Source organism: Betta splendens, chromosome 10 (assembly GCF_900634795.4).
Source record: "Betta splendens chromosome 10, fBetSpl5.4, whole genome shotgun sequence".
In the NCBI taxonomy this organism is placed as follows: Eukaryota; Metazoa; Chordata; class Actinopteri; order Anabantiformes; family Osphronemidae; genus Betta; species Betta splendens.
The window spans coordinates 19,979,710-20,000,279 of record NC_040890.2 but is presented as its reverse complement, the minus strand read 5'-3'; the positions used below and the strand labels follow the sequence as shown (position 1 = coordinate 20,000,279).

Below are 20,570 nucleotides of genomic sequence, written 5' to 3'. Positions count from 1 at the left end.
ATGAACATCTCCACATTCTGAAATGACAATTTAAATACCGGCCAAAAAACCAAACTGCCATTGTTGAAATACCCTCAAAAATTAGCAAACATCTCTTAGAATTATACAATAACAAGCTACAGCCTCCAATAAGACCAATTCCTGAAGCAACCTATCTCTGTGTGAAGGTACTTGAATATTTTCACTTCTTCCCTCCTTGATGTAATTGTGTTTAAAATCAACGCCAACCTTAGACCAGACGATGGAAACAAAAAAACAGCACATTATAGATGTTGACTAGTGTTGGGTTGTTAATGAAAAGGCATGAGGTCACTCCAGTCCATCCTCAGTGGAGCGATTCGACCTGGTTTGTCGGAGGTTGAAACACCGTCAAGCTGATGTGCAACCCTGCTTAAAGTGAAGCCAGCTGCTGGAGTCATAGGTTCTTGCCCAGCATGAAATCAGATGTTGCATAATTTATTTTGTTGCTATTTCACATTCGGATGAATACAGCCTAGCTGCATAGCAACACGTGAGCGAAAATAGTGGAATTAAAAAGGAAAGAAATGGGCCAGACCTCATCAAAGGCCATTTTTGAATCAAACTCCACCTCTTGCTTTAAGGTGCAACTCAAAGCAACAAGGACGTTTGAGGATGTTCTTGTGCATGACAGCAAAGTAATGGCACCCAGCTAAAGTGGAGCAATTAGGGCTAATCAGATGGCATTCTCCTCTAAACAAATGACGAGAAAGGTCATCGGGCCCATGGCTGTAATTGATCAGATGCCAGTTTTCCCCAGGTGTGAAGGTTAGCTGATGTTGACATTTGTTATGATCATTTTCAACTGTGAATTAAAACTGTTCGCTGACATTTTACATTTGTCTCCAATCTGCTCTGAATACACAATAGGAGCAACAGTTAGAGGATATTTTATTTTCCTGCATTCAGCACGTTATCCTCCAGATATCCACACATCTGTGGGGTGAAACCATAGCTAGCGCCACCTCAACCGGTCGAGGCAGATGGGCAAAATTATGTCGCAAGCACAGTTCTCACCAGCACAAGGGGCGGTCTAGAAGTGAGGAAGGATTTGGCCTCAGTATTAATACTGGAACACAGTAGCAAATGTATTTTTCACTATCTGGGACTTGCTGGTGTTAAAGAGCTTGGAGCAGCACTGATATGTTCCCTTCCCCCCTCTCACTCTGGGCAGGAGGGAGCGTTTCTGCTTGAAGAACTGGATGTGTCCGTCTCCGCAGGTAGGAGGCAGGGGTGGAGGGGTCGTCTTCATCCTGAAGTAATCCAATTCCACAGGAGGATAGACCGAACCTCCACCCATGAAAACAGCTTTAGAGTGCGAGGTTGCTAAGGGGAGACGCTGGAGTCTGCCTGTGTGTGTTTCTCAACAATGTGGGAAGCAGGAAATCCACCGGCCCTGATGGATGGAGGAGCCGGGAGGACACTGGTCATAGAGGTAAACAAGAGGCCTGCAGTATCTGTGGAGCAGGTTGGGAATCAATGAAGTGCAGCCATCGTATGCAACTCACAACAACATCACAGTCTCTCCACAAATGTGGCTTGGATGCGAGGAAAATGGTACCAAGCATTTCCTGGAAATACACATTATGCTGCATACAGTATGAGACAGACGAGCAGCAGCGATACATGGCCTCACTGCTGGAATTAGCCACAGCCTCTCCTCATGTGCACTCATTGTGATGTTTGCACATTGTACCCTCAGATGCTCAGTGAGCCCACAGAGGCCATGCTCGGTGCTCCACATCCACATCCTCAGCGGGGACCGGCGAGTGAGACCCAGAGGCCATGGGCGTCCTACAGACCTGTTTACCATCCCACTGTCCTCAGGATGACACCACTGCTGCCTCCATCCAGCTCAGCGCCGGCGCTGCCATTGCCGCAGGGAGTCGGTGTCATCCATCCATCACGGCCGACAACAGACCCGCAGGCAGCTATTCGTCTCGTTCACCATCATCCTTTTTTTAGGGGAAGCTGCTAATTAGCTGCAGTAACAATGACTGTTTGTTGTGCTCCTTTTATCTTGTTAACCTGCTCTTCAGCACCTTGAAAAATAACAGCTAAGGTGACACGAGAGGAAGCTCGGGCTGAGTTTGACTTTCTCTAACTTTTTGGGTGCCTTTAAATTTTAGGGCCATGAATGATTTTTTCCCTGAAAAACCTTCTCTGTGACACACAATCTATGAACAACTTTAATTAGTCATGTAAAAAGGCCTAAATATAACTCCAAAACGAGTGTACGGAGATGATAAGTAGGAAAGTAGATGTTTGTGTTCTTGTTCATACTGTATTTTAATAAGGAAACACTTTAATGGCCTGTTCTGGAGGAGCTTAATTTTAAAAACACAGTATTATGGTCCAAACAGGTTGGAGAGTACTTCAAGGCAGATGTCACCTACAAAATGCATTTACTGCTCTGAGCTGAAATTAGGTTTTAGTCAAGACAAGTGTGATCATTTATTTGTCAGGATCAAAACATGAAATCAGACGCCCTCCAGTGACCTAAAGCCTGTAAAGTCTGTGCTTTGTGTCTGTTTGTGTGGTTATAAGCAGAAGCCTCAGCCATAAACTGGCTCGCCTCTGCACCACTTGGCTCCATTCACAACCAGGAGGGTTGTTCTGCATCTCCACAGGTCACAGTGGCAGTGGTGACTCTGATTGGCCCCACACAGGAAAAACAGCAGGTCAGTGAAATCCTTACCTTTAAAAAACGATTGCTTTCATGCTAAATGCTGCTAAACGGCGCGATGGACGAGCAGCGATCATCTGCTCTGGTCTGGAGCTTGAAGCTAAGCATCAATAAACAATGAGGTCTGGAGGAGCATGGCTGCAGAAGCTCTTCATTAGTTGTCGCAGCAGCAGCCTCCTCTTCCCTCTTTTATCTCAGATGAGTCACTTTCTATCGCTGGCTGCTTCAATCCAGCGGGTTGACCAAGTCCTCCTCCTCCCGCCTCCCCCACTCCCTGCCTTTCATGTTTTAAATCCACACTTTTGTTCTCACTCTTGTGTCACCTCCAGTCATTGTCTTTTTTTTCCTACCAACTACCCTCCCCCACCCCCCTTTCAAATGAGTGTGGGAGAATTTAAAAGAATTGTCTTTCGGTGCTGAGCCGAGTTGACCTGCTGCAGCAGTTGGACGGGACGCGTCGTCTGCCTTGAAGTGCACCGTCCCTCGTAACGTCCTGACTTCAGGCTGTGTTATATTTGATTGGACAAATGAGCCGAGGTAAGATTTGACAAATCCATCTGAGACGAGACGATTCTTTTATGTGATTAGACCACGTAGACACGTACAAACACCACCAAACAGAACACTGACGGAAGAAGCACTGAGCACTGCAACGCTGTGCACCATGTTCCAAGCCCATTCTCTCTTCGCTCTCCGGCTCTATAGTTAATTCTGAATAATATATACCACGAGGGGGAAACCACGCGCATGCACATAGAGGAAACTGCATCGTGTCCTGGAAGCTTAAGGCCGAGTAGTAGAATGAATTTCACTCTGGGTTTCATGAAGACACAGACGTCGACTCAGACCTTACCTGATATGAGGAAGAGGTAAAAACACTGACTCACTGATTGACCTACAGATATATACAGTAAAGTGTCATCTGCATAGCTGGAAACATTACATTTTAACGATCTAAACAGACATTTATGCTCTTTTTTGTTCTTTTGATGGGAAATTATTCTGGTTGTGGAATAATCAGATAATGTGTGACTCTGTCCAGCTGCATGAATAAAGACGGTGATGACACCTCCACTCAGAGCAAGATACTGCTTTAGCAGATTTTCTCCTTGTGGCTTTTTAATGTAAATGAGATCACAAACTTCAGATTGTTTGTGGTCACAGTCACCGAAAGGAAACAGAAAGAAAACACTGATGCAACTCGATGATGAAAATGCAGAAAGAGGCAGGAACAAACAAGAAAAACAGAACAACAACTAAAGAGGTCGAAGACGTCTTCTTGGCCTGACTGAGGGAGCAATCAGACATTCAGCTTCTCAAATGATTAAATTATGAAAGCTTGTAGGTGGGCATGTTCAAAGCTATTTCATCACCAGACTTTTCCCAAATTCATACAAACATAAAACTACACAAACCCTCAGAGAGAAACGAAGAAAATAGATCAAAGTCGGTTTCCGCTTGTTCTCTTTGCATAATTCACATAGCTTCAACTTTTTTAATGGACGTCCTCATCTGTTATTAATTTCATAACCATAAAAATCATGGTCATCATCATTACTGTCACCGTGTCAGAACAGTCTTTATGTTCACGACACACATGCTGCTGCTGCTGCTGCCAATAAAGCAGTGAGACATGTGGACGAGGGGCTGGTTTGTGCGAAGACACGGACATCTGGCTTCGTTTCAGAGCTCGTCTTCAGCAGCTGAGCCGGTGAGAGAAAGTCTCCTGTGACAATACATCAGTGGAAGATCCTCCTCAGCCATATGCTGCTTTTAAAAGGCACCTCTTTCCACACTTGCATCGCAAAGGGGACGTTTACGGAGGCTTGGCAGGATGCTGGAAGTGCTCATTAACAGCGGCACGTCCACCATGTTTGGGAAGAACCTGCTTCACTGCACGGGGACCTGAAATTACTGTAACAGCCTCCTACTGGTTCCAAACTGCTGACCACATGCTCTCACTGTTTTTCTCGCCCCTGACATTTTGAAAACCGGACACCGCTATTAACTGTGGAGCGCTTTATGATGACGGAGGAGAAAAGATGACACATTCGCAGAAAAATGACAAGAGCCAATCCTTATTAGAGTCGGGACGGGTGCCAGCGTTCGATGATGGGAGCGGGAGGAGGCCAAAGCAATCACACGACACCTTCCTGCTGGAGGTGATCGATGGTGAGAAAGAGGCGGCCCCTCGGGGGTTTCCCCTCAGAGGCTGCTAATAGAAAAAGTTTGACTGCACTTCAGAGACACTGGAGCATCATTTTGGGGACGATCTGTTCGGCTGTGACAGATGTTGACAGGTTGAGTGATGTTCCTTCAGGGTCGACAGCTGAGCACAGTCACGTGACTCCGTTAAGCTGCTTGCAGCGAGGCTGAAGGAAGACGCTGTCAGTTAGTTGGTCCAGGCTGTGAAGCCTTCACATCTGTGAAGAGCAGGAGGGCCAGCAGACGCGTAGCTGGTCTGAGTCTAGGACGTCTAGACCTAGAAAGAACAAAGAGGCAAGTTCATGAGTACACTTTTACCACATATAGTCACATACAGTATATATGAGCCTCAGACACTTCCATGGACGATGTGCTAATGCTTCTTTGCCCCAGGTTTCCTCAGTGGGACCTAAACAAGAGATGAACAGATGAACTGCTTCCAGTTAAATCTTCCAAGAATCACAACGCAGCGATTTAGTGAAGCCAAGCAGAGCTCAGCTCGTGGTTTTAGCGCCTTTGTGCTAAAATAGGTTTAGGTAGAGTGACTCAATACGCTGGTGCAAAACTGTGCAATTTCCCATAAAAAATGAATTCCCAGTTTTCCACTGAGGTCTGTTCAGCTTCCATTCAGCTCTGACTGTCTCCTTCTGGGGTAAATAGTCGGCTTTCTGGACCAAACACTTTGCTCGCCATTGACTTGGCCTCTTCTCTTCTTCTCCTTCAATTCTCAAACCTCCCTTCTCCCCTTCCCATCTTCTCCATCCCATCAATTGGAAATCTCTCAGCATCGCGCCTCAGACACCCAATCCCAGGCAGACAACTCCACCGAGTATTAAACAAACATAAGCAGAGAATGGAGTGGCTCCTGGAGAGGTAGATGGTCGGGGTGATAGGACAGCCAGACAGCAGGAGCCAGGAATCACAAGTGCTCTGAATTGTAGGTCTGGAGCTGCCAGAAGAACGAAATAGACCTCGACGCGATGACAGTGAAGCAGTGTGACATCTGTGAGTGTGCGTTTGGCTGCAGAAAGGGGAAAATGAGGAAAGACAGGACGGCTCCTCTGATCCATTTAAGTTTAGTCAAATTGGAATTACTAAATCATGAACAGAATTAACTGAAAACATTCCGCTACTGTTGCCGGATGATGAAAATGTTTCAGTGACTTGACATCATCGGCATTAAGCCTGTGTCGTTCCCCCGCGGTTTGGCGGGTTTACCTTCAGACGGGTTTGGCCGGACGATCGACACGGGAGAATTTCTACAGAGGCCCGAGATATGAAAGGCGCCGGGTGTAAATAATGGAGATTTAAAAGTCGAAAATGTTCTGTGGCTGCGCCCGCTGCATACGGCTCCTTCATTACCGGGCCTGAATTTACTTTCCAAGTGGTCTTGTTGAGATTCTGTTGATGAAATTGTTCTCACAAGAGGGCAAACCGGAGCCGACGTGAGGCTTTTACCCACATGCTGCTGACCTCCCACCTGGGGAATTTCCCTCCGACTGCACTGCTCACTTCCCTTTGTGCGTTTAGGCTCCGGCTTTAAAAGGCAACAACAGTGAGCCTCGCTCATCACACGTTTCCCTTTGTCCTCAGCCTTTGATTTGAATCAGCAGCTGTTAACGCCTCACAACAGCAGCGTCGATTGTTGCTTTCCGCCTCCCTTTGATTTGATATTAGTTTGTAAATGGCATCTTACATATGTAGGTCACGTGTGACGAGCAGGACAAACGCTGAGTGCCGCTGCATTCGTGGAACCTGCAGGTTGTGCAACGCGTTACCTCCTGACTCACTTTCCCAGATGATCATTCTGCAGCAGTTTGTTGTGATTAAATATTAGATGTTTTAAAACGCGTCCATGGCCAACACCGATGTGAAACGGAGTACGGTTACCACGGTTACCTTCAGTTGATTATTGATTTGCGGTAGTGGTTAAAGAGTTGAACGTATCAACAGACGCCTGCTGGTCTCGGAGAAGCCAATCTTTCAGAATCCCGTTTGTGCCGTAGATGCTGTTTGCATCAGAAATCATCCACAGCAGCAGAGTCGACGTCATGCCTTTAACAGGTGGAGACATGAGATAAACCCAGTGTTTGTTCACTCAGGTTTCAGTGAAGGCCTGACAGCATAGTGTATAAGAGACGCAAGGTCTAATTCTGCTTTAACGAAGCTTATTATCCGCTGTCTGCTGGGGACGAGCTGCAGGAATCTGTTGTTGTGCCTCTATTGTAGAGACAGAAATGACAGTAGGAGCCTGCTGGGAGATTTTCCAGGAGTGTGGGTGCATTTTCTGGTTCAGATCAGGTTAGCCATGTTGTAAAATTGAGTTTATTTGGGCGTAAAAACTCTAAACATGAGCCTGTGAAGGCAGCACATCCCTCTGCTTGTATATTGAGCAGCGTCCCCTCTTGTAGCGCAGCTTCGAGGTTGCTATAGATTCTGCTGGTGTCAGAGTATTGACTGAAGCGCCATCAGCCAGAAGATGTGAGTCCTTCTCAACAAATGTCTTTAAGTTTTTCTCTGTTAATTCATCCACACTTTGACTCCAGGTTCACATGGGGCCCCATTTTTGTTCTCATTATCCTGGGCTGTGTATACTGCTCTAAATACATTCTAAGTGCGATCTGATGCAGGGCCCTGAATGTTTTATGAGCTGAACCTTTCTGTAGTTCCCAGCTCGGCTCGGGCTCATATGCATTTGTGCGAAGCTGTCAGAGTTGGGGCACTTAGCTCTCACTCAGCCTTCTGCTAACACGGTGGTATCTGTCTCTGCTTCACATGCTGCGAGTAATGAAAGGGCGACTCGGCCTCTTTCAAACAGCACTTCAGAACGTTTCTCATACAAAATAGCTCCTCTCTAACGCTGCACTAAATACAATTGGCTTCTGGGGTACAATGAAAATGCTCTTCCCCCAGCAGTGGCCTCGCTCGTCTCGCGTTGCCAAGTCGCAGCTCATCACCCAGAGAGCGACAAAAGAGTCTGTCGCAGCTGTATTTATTTGATACGTTCAGAGATGGAGAAGTGCTCACTGCAGAAGCGCTGGCGAGCGTTTAGTTCTTCACCTGAAAGACAGTCAGGCCTGTGTTTGCCCTCATTTCTATGGCTTTGTGGTTCTTCATTGTCTTTATAGTTACAAAAAGGAGATTCTGCTTTGTGTTCGTCTCTGTTCTCATTGTGTCGTAGTGCTGACGTAGTGCTGACGTCTCTGAGCCCTTAGAGCTCTAGGGTCAAAGGTCAGGACTCCTCAGGTCTGCATACATTTAGAAACGGAGCAGTGAAACGGGTCTATTTTCATTTCACTCACTCTTTGTGTTGTTCTGCTGACAGCTGTTGGTTCTGACAGTAGATCACAGGTGAACAGTTCAAACAGTGATGCTCACCATATGATCTGATGCTTTACACTGATGAGGGTTGACAGACATCGTCATATTGCTTTGTTAAGTCATGTTATTTCAGACAAAGGTCTCTACTTGTTTAAGATACCCACAGCTTTTTAAAAAAGCTAAACGGCTGCTTAGATAGAGATTTCTGTGCAGTTTCCCCAGCTGTCATCCTCCATCTCGCTCCTCTTCTACCTATCATCCTCCATCAGGGCACAAATCACAAAAAGGGACCCACTGCTGTTTAATTTCAAGCTGCGATCAATCTCTTATCAGCACCACTATATAGGTAATCACTAGAATCTTCTGAAGGAGAAAAAAGCCAATCTTGGCTGCCAGTGTATCAGAGTGTGGGATCCCCTCATTGATTGGCGTGTGAATATAGGCCTGAAGCAGCTCGTTTGTTTATGAGGATCAGGTGTTTTCTGCAGCATATGGCAGCCAAAGTGCTCAATTTCACATCAGGCCGAGTGTTCAGAGATGACATGACCAGATGAGAACCACACATAGCATCATCTGCGGTACCTCTAACGTCTGCTGCTTTAGTTTGGTATCACTGGGATTGCTCTGCTGTCTTTAAACCCATCTGAGTCCAGATCTAAGTCCTTGACGTGTGTGCAGTGTCTGTAATGTAGAGCTGTGACCCTGCAAACTCACTGCAGTTTGACAAAACATGAAATACACAAGTCACATGGAAACGTCAGCGCAGCAGACGTTGTCTGCGATTAAACCACGCAGTGACAGCTATGAAATGAGCTGAAGCCCTTAAGGAGGCAGCAGAAAAATGGTTGTGAATGAAAACGGGAAAAAAGTGGACAAGCAAAATTTTGTTTAGACAGAAATGAGATGTAACAGAATAAATGAGGTTCTTGCGGATGCTTCCAGCCTCATGAACATGAAACTTCGACTCTGTCTGAGTCTGACTCATTAACCCATCAAAAACAGCAAGCAGCGAGTTCCCCTTTGAAACGCGCTCAAACACACCACGGCATGCGCAGTAATCTCCTTTCTATGAATTAGAGATGGGCTTATGAACTTATAATGTGATCAGTGACAGCCGAGCCCCACGGACGGTGTTTCTGTTCCTTAATGAGGCCTTGAATCAGGACTGGGCCGTGTATTACAGCATCAACACCATGTCTGCAGGAAGAATTGTGTAGCAGGGAAAAAATAACAACAAAAAAGTGTTATTAGGGCTCTGGCTCCAGAGCGACACAGTTGGACCAGATGCAGCCTTGTTAGCAGCTGAAAATGTTCCAGATTCTGCATAGTTAGCCGCGTGCAGGCGCTGGTGTGAGTTGCAGTCTGCCTCTGTGCAGTCAAAGTTGCTGGCTTCACTCAGGTCAAACTGAGGGCAGAACATGTTCCTGACTGTTAAATGATTCCAGTCAGAGAAGTTTCTGCTTCTAGAGCAGAAAGTCGAAACGTTGGATGACCCCTCCGGCCTCCGCTAACAGTCAGACTACTCGTACTTTATCTAATGACACAGCTGCCTTGCCCAAAGGCACTTTATCAGGACTGGAGGAGCTGGGAATCTGACCATCACCACCACAGCTCCACCGTCTGAAGGTCCCCTGCTTCAGGGGCCACGTTTTCTGCTGGGAAGTTTCACCTGCAGCATCTGTTTCCAACGGGACGTCGAGCGGTCGCATGCGATGTTTCTTCCTGCGGAGCCTGGATGCGTCAGGAGGAAACGGTTGCTGTGGAGACGCCGACCGCCAGCAAGCATTTGTCAAAAGACAGGCAGATTTATCATAATCGAATTATCATAATGACGACGACAACAACAGCAATAATAAACGCAACTAGAAAAAGTAATTTCTCGAGAAATTACGTGGGAGAGCTGATCTGCTGCCGCAACGATGACAAACGCTGATTAAGCTGCTGACGTCAAAAAAGTTGACTGCGTCCAAAAGTTGACTACGGCAAAGCGATGAAAACGAGAAAACGTTGACAAAGAATAAAACGATGACAAAAGATGGCGATTAAAAAGATGACCAATGTCATACTAGGACAAGATTCAAATATGACAATGATTCAAAAGTTGACCAAGGTAAAAAATATATCACAGATTAAAAAGTTGACCAGAGTGCATTGTTGACAATCATAAATAAGCTGACTAGCTTTTTAATTTGAAGAAAGTATTTGTAAATAATTACCTGTGTAATAGTTTAATAACTAGTAAAAATTTACCAGTCAGAAACAAAAATCTTGCCATTTAAGGTAATAAATTACATTGGTGCTTTTATTTTGAAAGGATTTAGAGGTTGTGTGTGGGCGATTACTAAACTATAAAATAGTCATTAGATAATCATAATTTATCATTCAATAGCAAGAATAGCCCTATTAAAGCAAAAGATTTAGATTTAGCCCTTTCAGAATAAAAGCACCTTAATAAGTTTGAGTGGCTATTTACTGAACTCTAAAGTAGTCTCTATAACGATTGGCAAGTATTCAGAACCACAAATTTTCTAATCAATCTTGCCATTAAAGGTAATAAATTGTAATTGGTGCTTTTATTTTGAAAGGATTTAGAGGAAATGTGTGGGGGTAATAGCGTAACTGTCAATTAGTCTTTAAATAATCATAATTACCCATTCAAAGGCAAAAACAGTGCAGTTAAAGCTTATAATTGGCATTGGTGCTTTTATTTTGAAAGGATTTAGAGGAAACATGTGTGGGTAATTACTAAACTGTTAATCTATCTTTAAAAAGTCATAATTACCCATCTAAAAGCAGAAATACTGCTATTAAAGCTAATTATTTGGCTTGGTGCTTTTATTTTGAAAGGATTTAGAGGAAGTGCGTGCTTAATCACTACACAATCCAATAGTGTGGTTGACTAATCAGTAACAAGCATGGAACTGCTCTGTACACTGAGCATCAGCAGTTTGACCTGTCAGTCAAATCTGCAGCTGCGCCGTCGCCATGGAGACAAAAGGCGAGAAAATCAGGCTCATTCTGCTCTGTGAAAAGCAGAGTTTTACCCTGTATAAACAGGCTTGTTCCAGCTAAACCATAATAGTTATCACAAAGATTATTTCATTTTTCGAGTCCCAAGGCTTCAATGAGCAAATGGTGTGAATTTTATGTTTGAGGACAAACGTTTGTAGCCACAGTCGCAATTTCAAAATATGTCTCCTCCTTGTTTTTCTCCAGACGTCTGCCAAAAATTATCATTAGAGTCTATGGGAGAATTTCAGGAAATAATTACGTTCATAGAGTAGAAATTGTGGCTGTAGCGACGAGTTAAAGATCAAAGTTCTGTCTTTAAAAAGCGCACCCTTGCACTCTGGCTGTGACATCACGCACTCTAAATGACCCAATACACACTAATGGAAAAGCTGAAAATTTAACAAAAACCACACCATATTTAAACGCTCACTAGTCGAAAAGTATAGAAGATACGACAACGCTGATTTACGAGGAGAAAGTTGAGCGATGATGGACGCTTTTGAAGTTGAAATGACGTTTCTACGCCAAAGTATGACGATGATAGACGCTGATGAAAAGAGGGAAGTTGACAAAAAGTTTAACGATGATTCCCATAGACGACCATTATAAAAAAACGATGAAAAAAGTTGAATAACGTTAAAAGTTGAAAAGCTGAAAACATAAAAAGTAATAGCCCACATCTCGTAAAGATGACACACGTTTAGAAAGTTGAACGACGATTCTACGATGAAGCGTTAAAAAGTAGATAGCAATCAAAAAAAGGGCGGAATAAGTAGAAGAAGAATAATAATAACTAGAAAAAGTAATTTCTCGAGAAATTACGTGGGAGAGCTGATCTGCTGCCGCAACGATGACAAACGCTGATTAAGCTGCTGACGTCAAAAAAGTTGACTACGTCCAAAAGTTGACTACGGCAAAGCGATGAAAACGAGAAAACGTTGACAAAGAATAAAACGATGACAAAAGATGGCGATTAAAAAGATGACCAATGTCATACTAGGACAAGATTAAAATATGACAATGATTCAAAAGTTGACCAAGGTAAAAAATATATCACAGATTAAAAAGTTGACCAGAGTGCATTGTTGACAATCATAAATAAGCTGACTAGCTTTTTAATTTGAAGAAAGTATTTGTAAATAGTTACCTGTGTAATAGTTTAATAACTAGTAAAAATTTACTAGTCAGAAACAAAAATCTTGCCATTTAAGGTAATAAATTACATTGGTGCTTTTATTTTGAAAGGATTTAGAGGTTGTGTGTGGGCGATTACTAAACTATAAAATAGTCATTAGATGATCATAATTTATCATTCAATAGCAAGAATAGCCCTATTAAAGCAAAAGATTTAGATTTAGCCCTTTCAGAATAAAAGCACCCTAATAAGTTTGAGTGGCTATTTACTGAACTCTAAAGTAGTCTCTATAACGATTGGCAAGTATTCAGAACCACAAATTTTCTAATCAATCTTGCCATTAAAGGTAATAAATTGTAATTGGTGCTTTTATTTTGAAAGGATTTAGAGGAAATGTGTGGGGGTAATAGCGTAACTGTCAATTAGTCTTTAAATAATCATAATTACCCATTCAAAGGCAAAAACAGTGCAGTTAAAGCTAATAATTGGCATTGGTGCTTTTATTTTGAAAGGATTTAGAGGACGCATGTGTGGGTAATTACTAAACTGTTAATCTATCTTTAAAAAGTCATAATTATCCATCTAAAAGCAGAAATACTGCTATTAAAGCTAATTATTTGGCTTGGTGCTTTTATTTTGAAAGGATTTAGAGGAAGTGCGTGCTTAATCACTACGCAATCCAATAGTGTGGTTGACTAATCAGTAACAAGCATGGAACTGCTCTGTACACTGAGCATCAGCAGTTTGACCTGTCAGTCAAATCTGCAGCTGCGCCGTCGCCATGGAGACAAAAGGCGGGAAAATCAGGCTCATTCTGCTCTGTAAAAAGCAGAGTTTCACCCTGTATAAACAGGCTTGTTCCAGCTAAACCATAATAGTTATCACAAAGATTATTTCATTTTTCGAGTCCCAAGGCTTCAATGAGCAAATGGTGTGAATTTTATGTTTGAGGACAAACGTTTGTAGCCACAGTCGCAATTTCAAAATATGTCTCCTCCTTGTTTTTCTCCAGACGTCTGCCAAAAATTATCATTAGAGTCAATGGGAGAATTTCAGGATCTCTCTGTGCTTTGAGGTTGATAGCGACTAAAGTATAAGTCTGAGGGTATATCCAGACACATCATTAGAAAGAAGACAAGTATGACTACGATTTAGTGAAATAATTACGTTCATAGAGTAAAAATTGTGGCTGTAGTGACCAGTTAGAGACAGAAGTTCTGTCTTAAAAAAGCGCACCTTCTCACTGTAGCTGTGACATCACGCACTCTAAATGACCCAATACACACTAATGGAAAAGCTGAAAATTTAACAAAAACCACACCATATTTAAACGCTCACTAGTCGAAAAGTATAGAAGATACGACAACGCTGATTTACGAGGAGAAAGTTGAGCGATGATGGACGCTTTTGAAGTTGAAATGACGTTTCTACGCCAAAGTATGACAATGATAGACGCTGATGAAAAGAGGGAAGTTGACAAAAAGTTTAACGATGATTCCCATAGACGACCATTATAAAAAAACGATGAAAAAAGTTGAATAACGTTAAAAGTTGAAAAGCTGAAAACATAAAAAGTAATAGCCCACATCTCCTAAAGATGACACACGTTTAGAAAGTTGAACGACGATTCTACGATGAAGCGTTAAAAAGTAGATAGCAATCAAAAAAAGGGCGGAATAAGTAGAAGAAGAATAATAATAATAAAGACCGAAGATAACAATAGTGTGAGAGCTGTTCAGCTCTCCCACTAACTAGTGTTATGGGAAAAATTGTCTCTTCCTTATTTTTAATTCTCTTCCTTATTTCTATGCATTTCTATGCAGTTATTATACAAGTTATGACTTATGTTCTGCAATTAATATCTTATGTTTTGTCTTACTGTATGCATTTGACATTTCACCTAGATTGTTCAATGGTTGTCTCTGCCTGATAGACTCTCAACTCTAGCTCCCAAACCCAAGGTCAGGGAGTTGTGTCTCTGTCTGTTGAGACTTAGTGCTCCTTTCTCACAGATAGTTGGACGTCAGCGATGCAGGTGTGAGAATGTAAATATCTTCACACACACTGCGACAGGAAGGAGATGGTGCATGTAATTTGATTGGGTTAGAAAGACATTCCACCCTAGTCGGACAGAGAAGCTAAAAGGCAGAAGCAACTTTAGGATCGTGGGCTCTTTGCATCACACCTTCGTGGTGTGTGCACTGATCTCCCCAGCTGGTTTTTGGTTTGTTGATGTGCACGATCAACATCCATGCTTTTTATTTGCTTTCCCCATTATTTTTATTTTCTTTATTATTTCAATAAATCGCACAAAAGGACAACTCTCTCTCATCTACTTCTTTATGGAAAATTTCCACCACAGAAATTGGCGTTGTCGGCAGGATCCCGCGGCAGGTCGTCTGGACGGTGTGACCAGGGACGATAGTCCTGAGGACTAGGGTCGCTCAGCCTCCAAACCTCTGCAGCTGTTCTGAGTGGGAGGACTGCTCACCCGTCTGGATCGCCTCTGACGAGATCCACGAACTCAGATTCAAACTCAAATCCTAATTTGGCTCGGCTCGGTGAGAGAGATTCCTTTTGATTTGGGAAAAAACAAAAAGATTGGAACTTTTATTTTAATTTAGCTGAAACATTTCAATTGGTTGAAAAAAAAAGGAAAGAAATCTTCTGTTTGGTTGAAACACTAAATTTGATTAGGAAAATTAATTAGATCGAGAAAAAAAAATCCCAATATTACATGTTCTTAATTAGGTGAAAGTCTGCTCTGGGTGGTGAGACGTCGGTTGCTAAGGGTTGGCTCGTGGAACCGAGCTTCCGTCTGTACTGAGGATACAGACATGTTTTTTTGATCTGTGCGTGGTCCACATGTGGGGGACTGAGTATAAAAGACGGCTTCTGAAAGAGGGAGCGCGTTCGCAGAGTGAAGTATTTTCAAGATACGAGGGACCCGGGCCTAGAGGGGCCTAACGTTGAGGAAATACTTCGTGAAAGGCTCTGTCGCCAGATCAGGTTGGTTCCCTTTTTACGGAGACGTCCGATAAAAAGGCATTTTGGGAAGGTTCCGGCCGGAACACACAAAAAATCTAAGGCAGGAAACCGCCGGACTCTGAAAGACGGGTTCGGGGCAATTTGAGTCTTCACCACCAGACAGCAACCGTACAAAACTAAAGGTAATTAAAAGTAAAAAGTAAATATGGTTATTAGTGCGTTTCATGTTTCCATGAGTGGGAAACTGGTTATGGGTTCAAAAGGAGAATCGCTTTGTGTAAGGACATACGCACCTTAAAAGAAAAATTAGAGACAAAAGAAAATACTTGAAAAAGCAAAACTATCAAAACTAAAGCCCTAAAAGAAACAAAAGATGAGAGTAACAGGAAAAAAGGAGATAACAACTCTGGGGAAGAATTGTTTGCACTCTGCCACACACACACATACACACCACACACATATCATGCCAAGAGCAAATACTCCCATTCTTTCTGCTCTCTGTCCTAATGCAGAACTGAGCGCGATGAGGGTAAATCCGGATCTGGACTCCTTTCCCACCATCAGCAGAAGAACCGAAGGAGAAGAAGCGCCTGTCCAACAACCAGAACAGGGTGGAAGCTCTGACACCACAGCAGCTGGAGGACACAGACCACAGCATGGAGGCCTCACAGACTCCCACAACGTCTGCAGCCGTCACGTTCTGGGCTCATCAGATGAACCAGCTACTACAGACCCTGCACCAGCATGAAAGGACTGTGTCTGAAGCTTCTGAAGCCGTGAAACTGTCATACACGCGTGTGTGTCTGACAGACACCTGCTTATGACAATCAGCAAAGGAAAACAAGGACAGAGCAACAGCAGAGAAGACGTGCTCTAACAGAGACACTGGTTGAAACAACAGGAGAGGCTTCAGACGTGATCGGCCCAAAAGAGCTGCATGCAAGGATCCAGGAAAGGTCTGTCATCGAGGAACAACTGTCCCATCGAAAGGCTTCACCCACTGGCGCTCACATCAGACTGATGGTTGGGGAAGGAGGAAGGTGACGGTTCCTTTTCACGTGATGTACAAGACGGTACCGCAAAAACACACACACATTCATACACGCAATGAAGAAACACGCTTACAGCTGATACACGCTCAAATTCATGTTCATGCTTATCTGCTCGCAATGAAGAATCGCTTTTTGCTTAAAAAAATCCCACAGAGTGATTTTAAAATGATGACAAACAGCTAAATGACAACTGCTGCATGACTTTACAGTCTGATGGGTTTAAACTATTTTAACTTGCAACAAATTCAGTAATAAAATCCTTCATGTTTCTAAAAATACTTGTGCACAATATAGGTTTGTCTGGCCAGAATATAGAAAAACAAAATCAGACTATAGAAAAACAAAACAGACTATAGGAAGACTGAGACTGACTGAAACAGACTATTAATGACTATTAAAGGGAAGACGACTATTAGAGAGAAGTAATAATAATTACTGTACGTACCAGACTATTAAAGAAAACTTACTGTTTCACTGTCTTGTGCAACATCTGACAGCAAGACACCTTAACATTCATTTTTGCTTTCAAACTTGTGCCCAGTTAAATTTTTAGGAAGAGATCTTGTGTAGTTTAGGTATTTGATTGATTTCCACTCCAGACGGAGTGCAGGTTACATCTACAGACATTCTAAATAATCCCTCTTTTGTTGGTGTTAACTTCAGCTCAGCTGTGCTCTTATCATTGGCTGCTGAGGGGGGGCTGTAACTGAGGCCCTCACACAGGCTGCATCACAGCTTGTTTATGATTTCACACACACACACTGACAAACTGGCCTCAACTTCCCTCTTTTGGGATGAACACAGTTCTGCGCTTGCGATTTCTTTTCCTAACGAACAAAAAGATTTTTGATTTTTATTCTACAGTTCCACACGTCCCTCTGTGAAAACATGATGGAGACAGATGCAGGACGTGGGTCCTTTCGTGAACAGATGTCAACGGGGTGGAGACTGGTGAACGACTTCCGACCCCATGTGACGTATTCACCTACTTTGCATAGTTTTAGAAAACTTATTTTTATTCTGCCCGTTATGTGCAGCAAACAGTGAACTTGGTACCTCCACATTCTAATGACACACATTACACGCTTTTGTTTTTATTTTCATTTTTCAGAGGACGCTCTGACCCAACACTCAGCCTCACAGGAAGCCCTGCTTCCCTGTGACTCACACACAGACATGATGTAGGTTTAATCAGAGGAGGTGAACCAGTGGTCATCACACCTAAATCTGACCACAGACCATGTAAACAACAACACCCTCTTAAAGGAAGCCATAGATGGCGTTACTGCAGACACCACTAAGCTACTGAAACATTGGATGCTACAGGCCACAAAGAGAGCCTGTCTAAATTACACTTTGTTCAGACAAAGGTTATTTTCTGGGTCATTGTAATTACAGCTGATGGCAAATCCATCTCACCCAACTGAGTTAAAGCAATTTGAAACCTGCCTAAACCGTGCACGTATAAACAGCTGATGTCTTTTCTAGGTCTTTGTTCTTATTGTAGGACCTTCAGTCCTAACTTTACTGTCTTTGAGGCCCCACTCAGGGTTCTGATGCAGACATCTTCATCGTCCACTTCTTGTCTCACGTGGACGTCTGAGGCTGAACAACGTTCACTGACCTCAAGCTTGCTCTTCAGTCGGCTCCTACTTTGGGTCTTCCTGATCTGACCCTACGCGACCTTTCACTCAAACAGTGGATGAGAAATCAGGAACGCAGACTCTGGCTGACGAATGGTTCCACCTGTAGCCATGGAGTCTGGTTTGGGCCTGATGGCAGCCGTGCCGCCAAAACACCTTTTCCCCATAATTCAGATTTCCCAACAGGTAAAAACAGGCGACAGGACCACTGCACACCATCCGACCAGGAGACTGGGTGATCGTTAAGGAGTTCAGGAGGAAGCGCTGGGACTCCAAACGGTGGCGAAGCCCCTTCCAGGTCCTTCTGACGACCCACACGGCTGTGAATATCGCAGAGAGAGCGACTTGGACCAACTCCATCCAGGAAGGTCCCGGATCCGACAGACGACCCTCCATCTACACCACACGGAGAAAACCACCACTGACATAAAGAACTGAGAAGGACGACCCTCGCTGTGCTCACACACGCACTGAGGCGAGGCTGCCTTGACCGTTCAGCTAAAGGTGTGAGCCAAGCGCCGCCTGAAGCTGCGCCGGTGAATCACACTATCAGACTATACATCTACACACACGCTCCTGAGAAAACACACACACGAGCAGCCTTGAGTTGCCGACGCTGGACGACGTGTAGACTCTTCACATCACGGGGAGTGACAGTGACTCAGACGACATTGGGAGGAAACCTGGCGGTGATAACAAATCCCAAGTGTCTCTGTGATCAGCTGATCACAACCTGAAGAACCCCAACGAACAATCAATACTTCAACACACAGGTTGGAAACAATCTAACGCTACTGTTCAACAGGACGAAGCAGATTGTTACAAGACATCAATTGTAACCTCGTTGCGTTAGACATTTTATGTTACTCTGATTATTGCCTTGATCATATGATGTTTCTATGTAACTTTGCACACTACTTTTGAATGAGAAAAATTCACAACAACAACAACACTGAGTTTAAATATCCTAAAGTTGACTTGGTGTTTAATTTGCTCACAATCACTTTATTCACTGCTACAATTAGTTTTATCCTTCATCTACAGATGAAAGACAACACAAGCGGAAAAACGCATCATCATTCTGGTTAAATCCCTGAATCTCGTATTCGCTCTAGGCCCAAATGTACAATTAAAGATCCGAAAGCATTAAATCTATCTTAAGAATATATGAAACAGAACCCCACCGGAAACCTATGGCTATCATACATTAATTGTATTTATTACATTACAATTGAATGGCCGTAGACACGTTGTTAGCAGAGAAAAGAGGCGTTTGTGTTATGTTTGGAGAGGCATGTTGTACTTACATCCTGAATAACACTGATTCTAATGGTATTGTGGCGAAGGCGCTCCACGGCCTTCAGAATCTCAGCTAACTCTGGTATAGATTCTTCCTCTTGGAATTGGCTAGACGAAATGTCTGGAAAATGGAAATCTGTTCTCATGTCCACAGCTGTTTCCTTTATAATTGAGATGGCTGTGATTCTCTTGTTTGGTTTTTGCGTTATCCCACTGGTTAGAGGTCTCATCATGCGTGCGACCACAGCAACACTCTTGTATCAAATGACACAATGCACTATGTTCAAAAACCCCAACTCTAATTCACGTAATGACTTTGACAATGGTCTTAGGCTATCTGATCACAAAATATAATCTGATACAAATATGATTATGAGCTTATTTTCTTCACATGGCGATACAGAGGTTATTCTTGTAAAACTATCCACCAAAAACAGCTCCCAACCTTTTGTCCCTAAGTTACTTGCATTTTATGTGAAGGTGTATTTTGAATCTTGATGAGTTAATACCCTTATTGTTTCATTTGCAAGGGTCTTTTATTATTACAGAATGTGATGTTGACAATTTTTATTCCTTTATGGTTTGATTAATGTATAATCAAAAGGGGGGAGTGTTATGGGAAAAATTGTCTCTTCCTTATTTTTAATTCTCTTCCTTATTTCTATGCATTTCTATGCAGTTATTATACAAGTTATGACTTATGTTCTGCAATTAATATCTTATGTTTTGTCTTACTGTATGCATTTGACATTTCACCTAGATTGTTCAATGGTTGTCTCTGCCTGATAGACTCTCAACTCTAGCTCCCAAACCCAAGGTCAGGGAGTTGTGTCTCTGTCTGTTGAGACTTGGTGCTCCTTTCTCACAGATAGTTGGACGTCAGCGATGCAGGTGTGAGAATGTAAATATCTTCACACACACTGCGACAGGAAGGAGATGGTGCATGTAATTTGATTGGGTTAGAAAGACATTCCACCCTAGTCGGACAGAGAAGCTAAAAGGCAGAAGCAACTTTAGGATCGTGGGCTCTTTGCATCACACCTTCGTGGTGTGTGCACTGATCTCCCCAGCTGGTTTTTGGTTTGTTGATGTGCACGATCAACATCCATGCTTTTTATTTGCTTTCCCCATTATTTTTATTTTCTTTATTATTTCAATAAATCGCACAAAAGGACAACTCTCTCTCATCTACTTCTTTATGGAAAATTTCC

At 43.1% G+C, this 20,570-nt stretch overlaps 1 long non-coding RNA gene across 1 annotated transcript; it reads left to right on the top strand.

Annotated features, from left to right (window-relative positions):
* The first annotated feature begins 15,007 nt into the window (after window positions 1–15,007).
* LOC129604759 (uncharacterized) lies at window positions 15,008–16,776 on the top strand. The gene is made up of 2 exons (XR_008695947.1): window positions 15,008–15,547; window positions 15,878–16,776. It is a non-coding gene; the product is annotated as an uncharacterized LOC129604759 (long non-coding RNA).
* The last annotated feature ends 3,794 nt before the right edge of the window (window positions 16,777–20,570 follow it).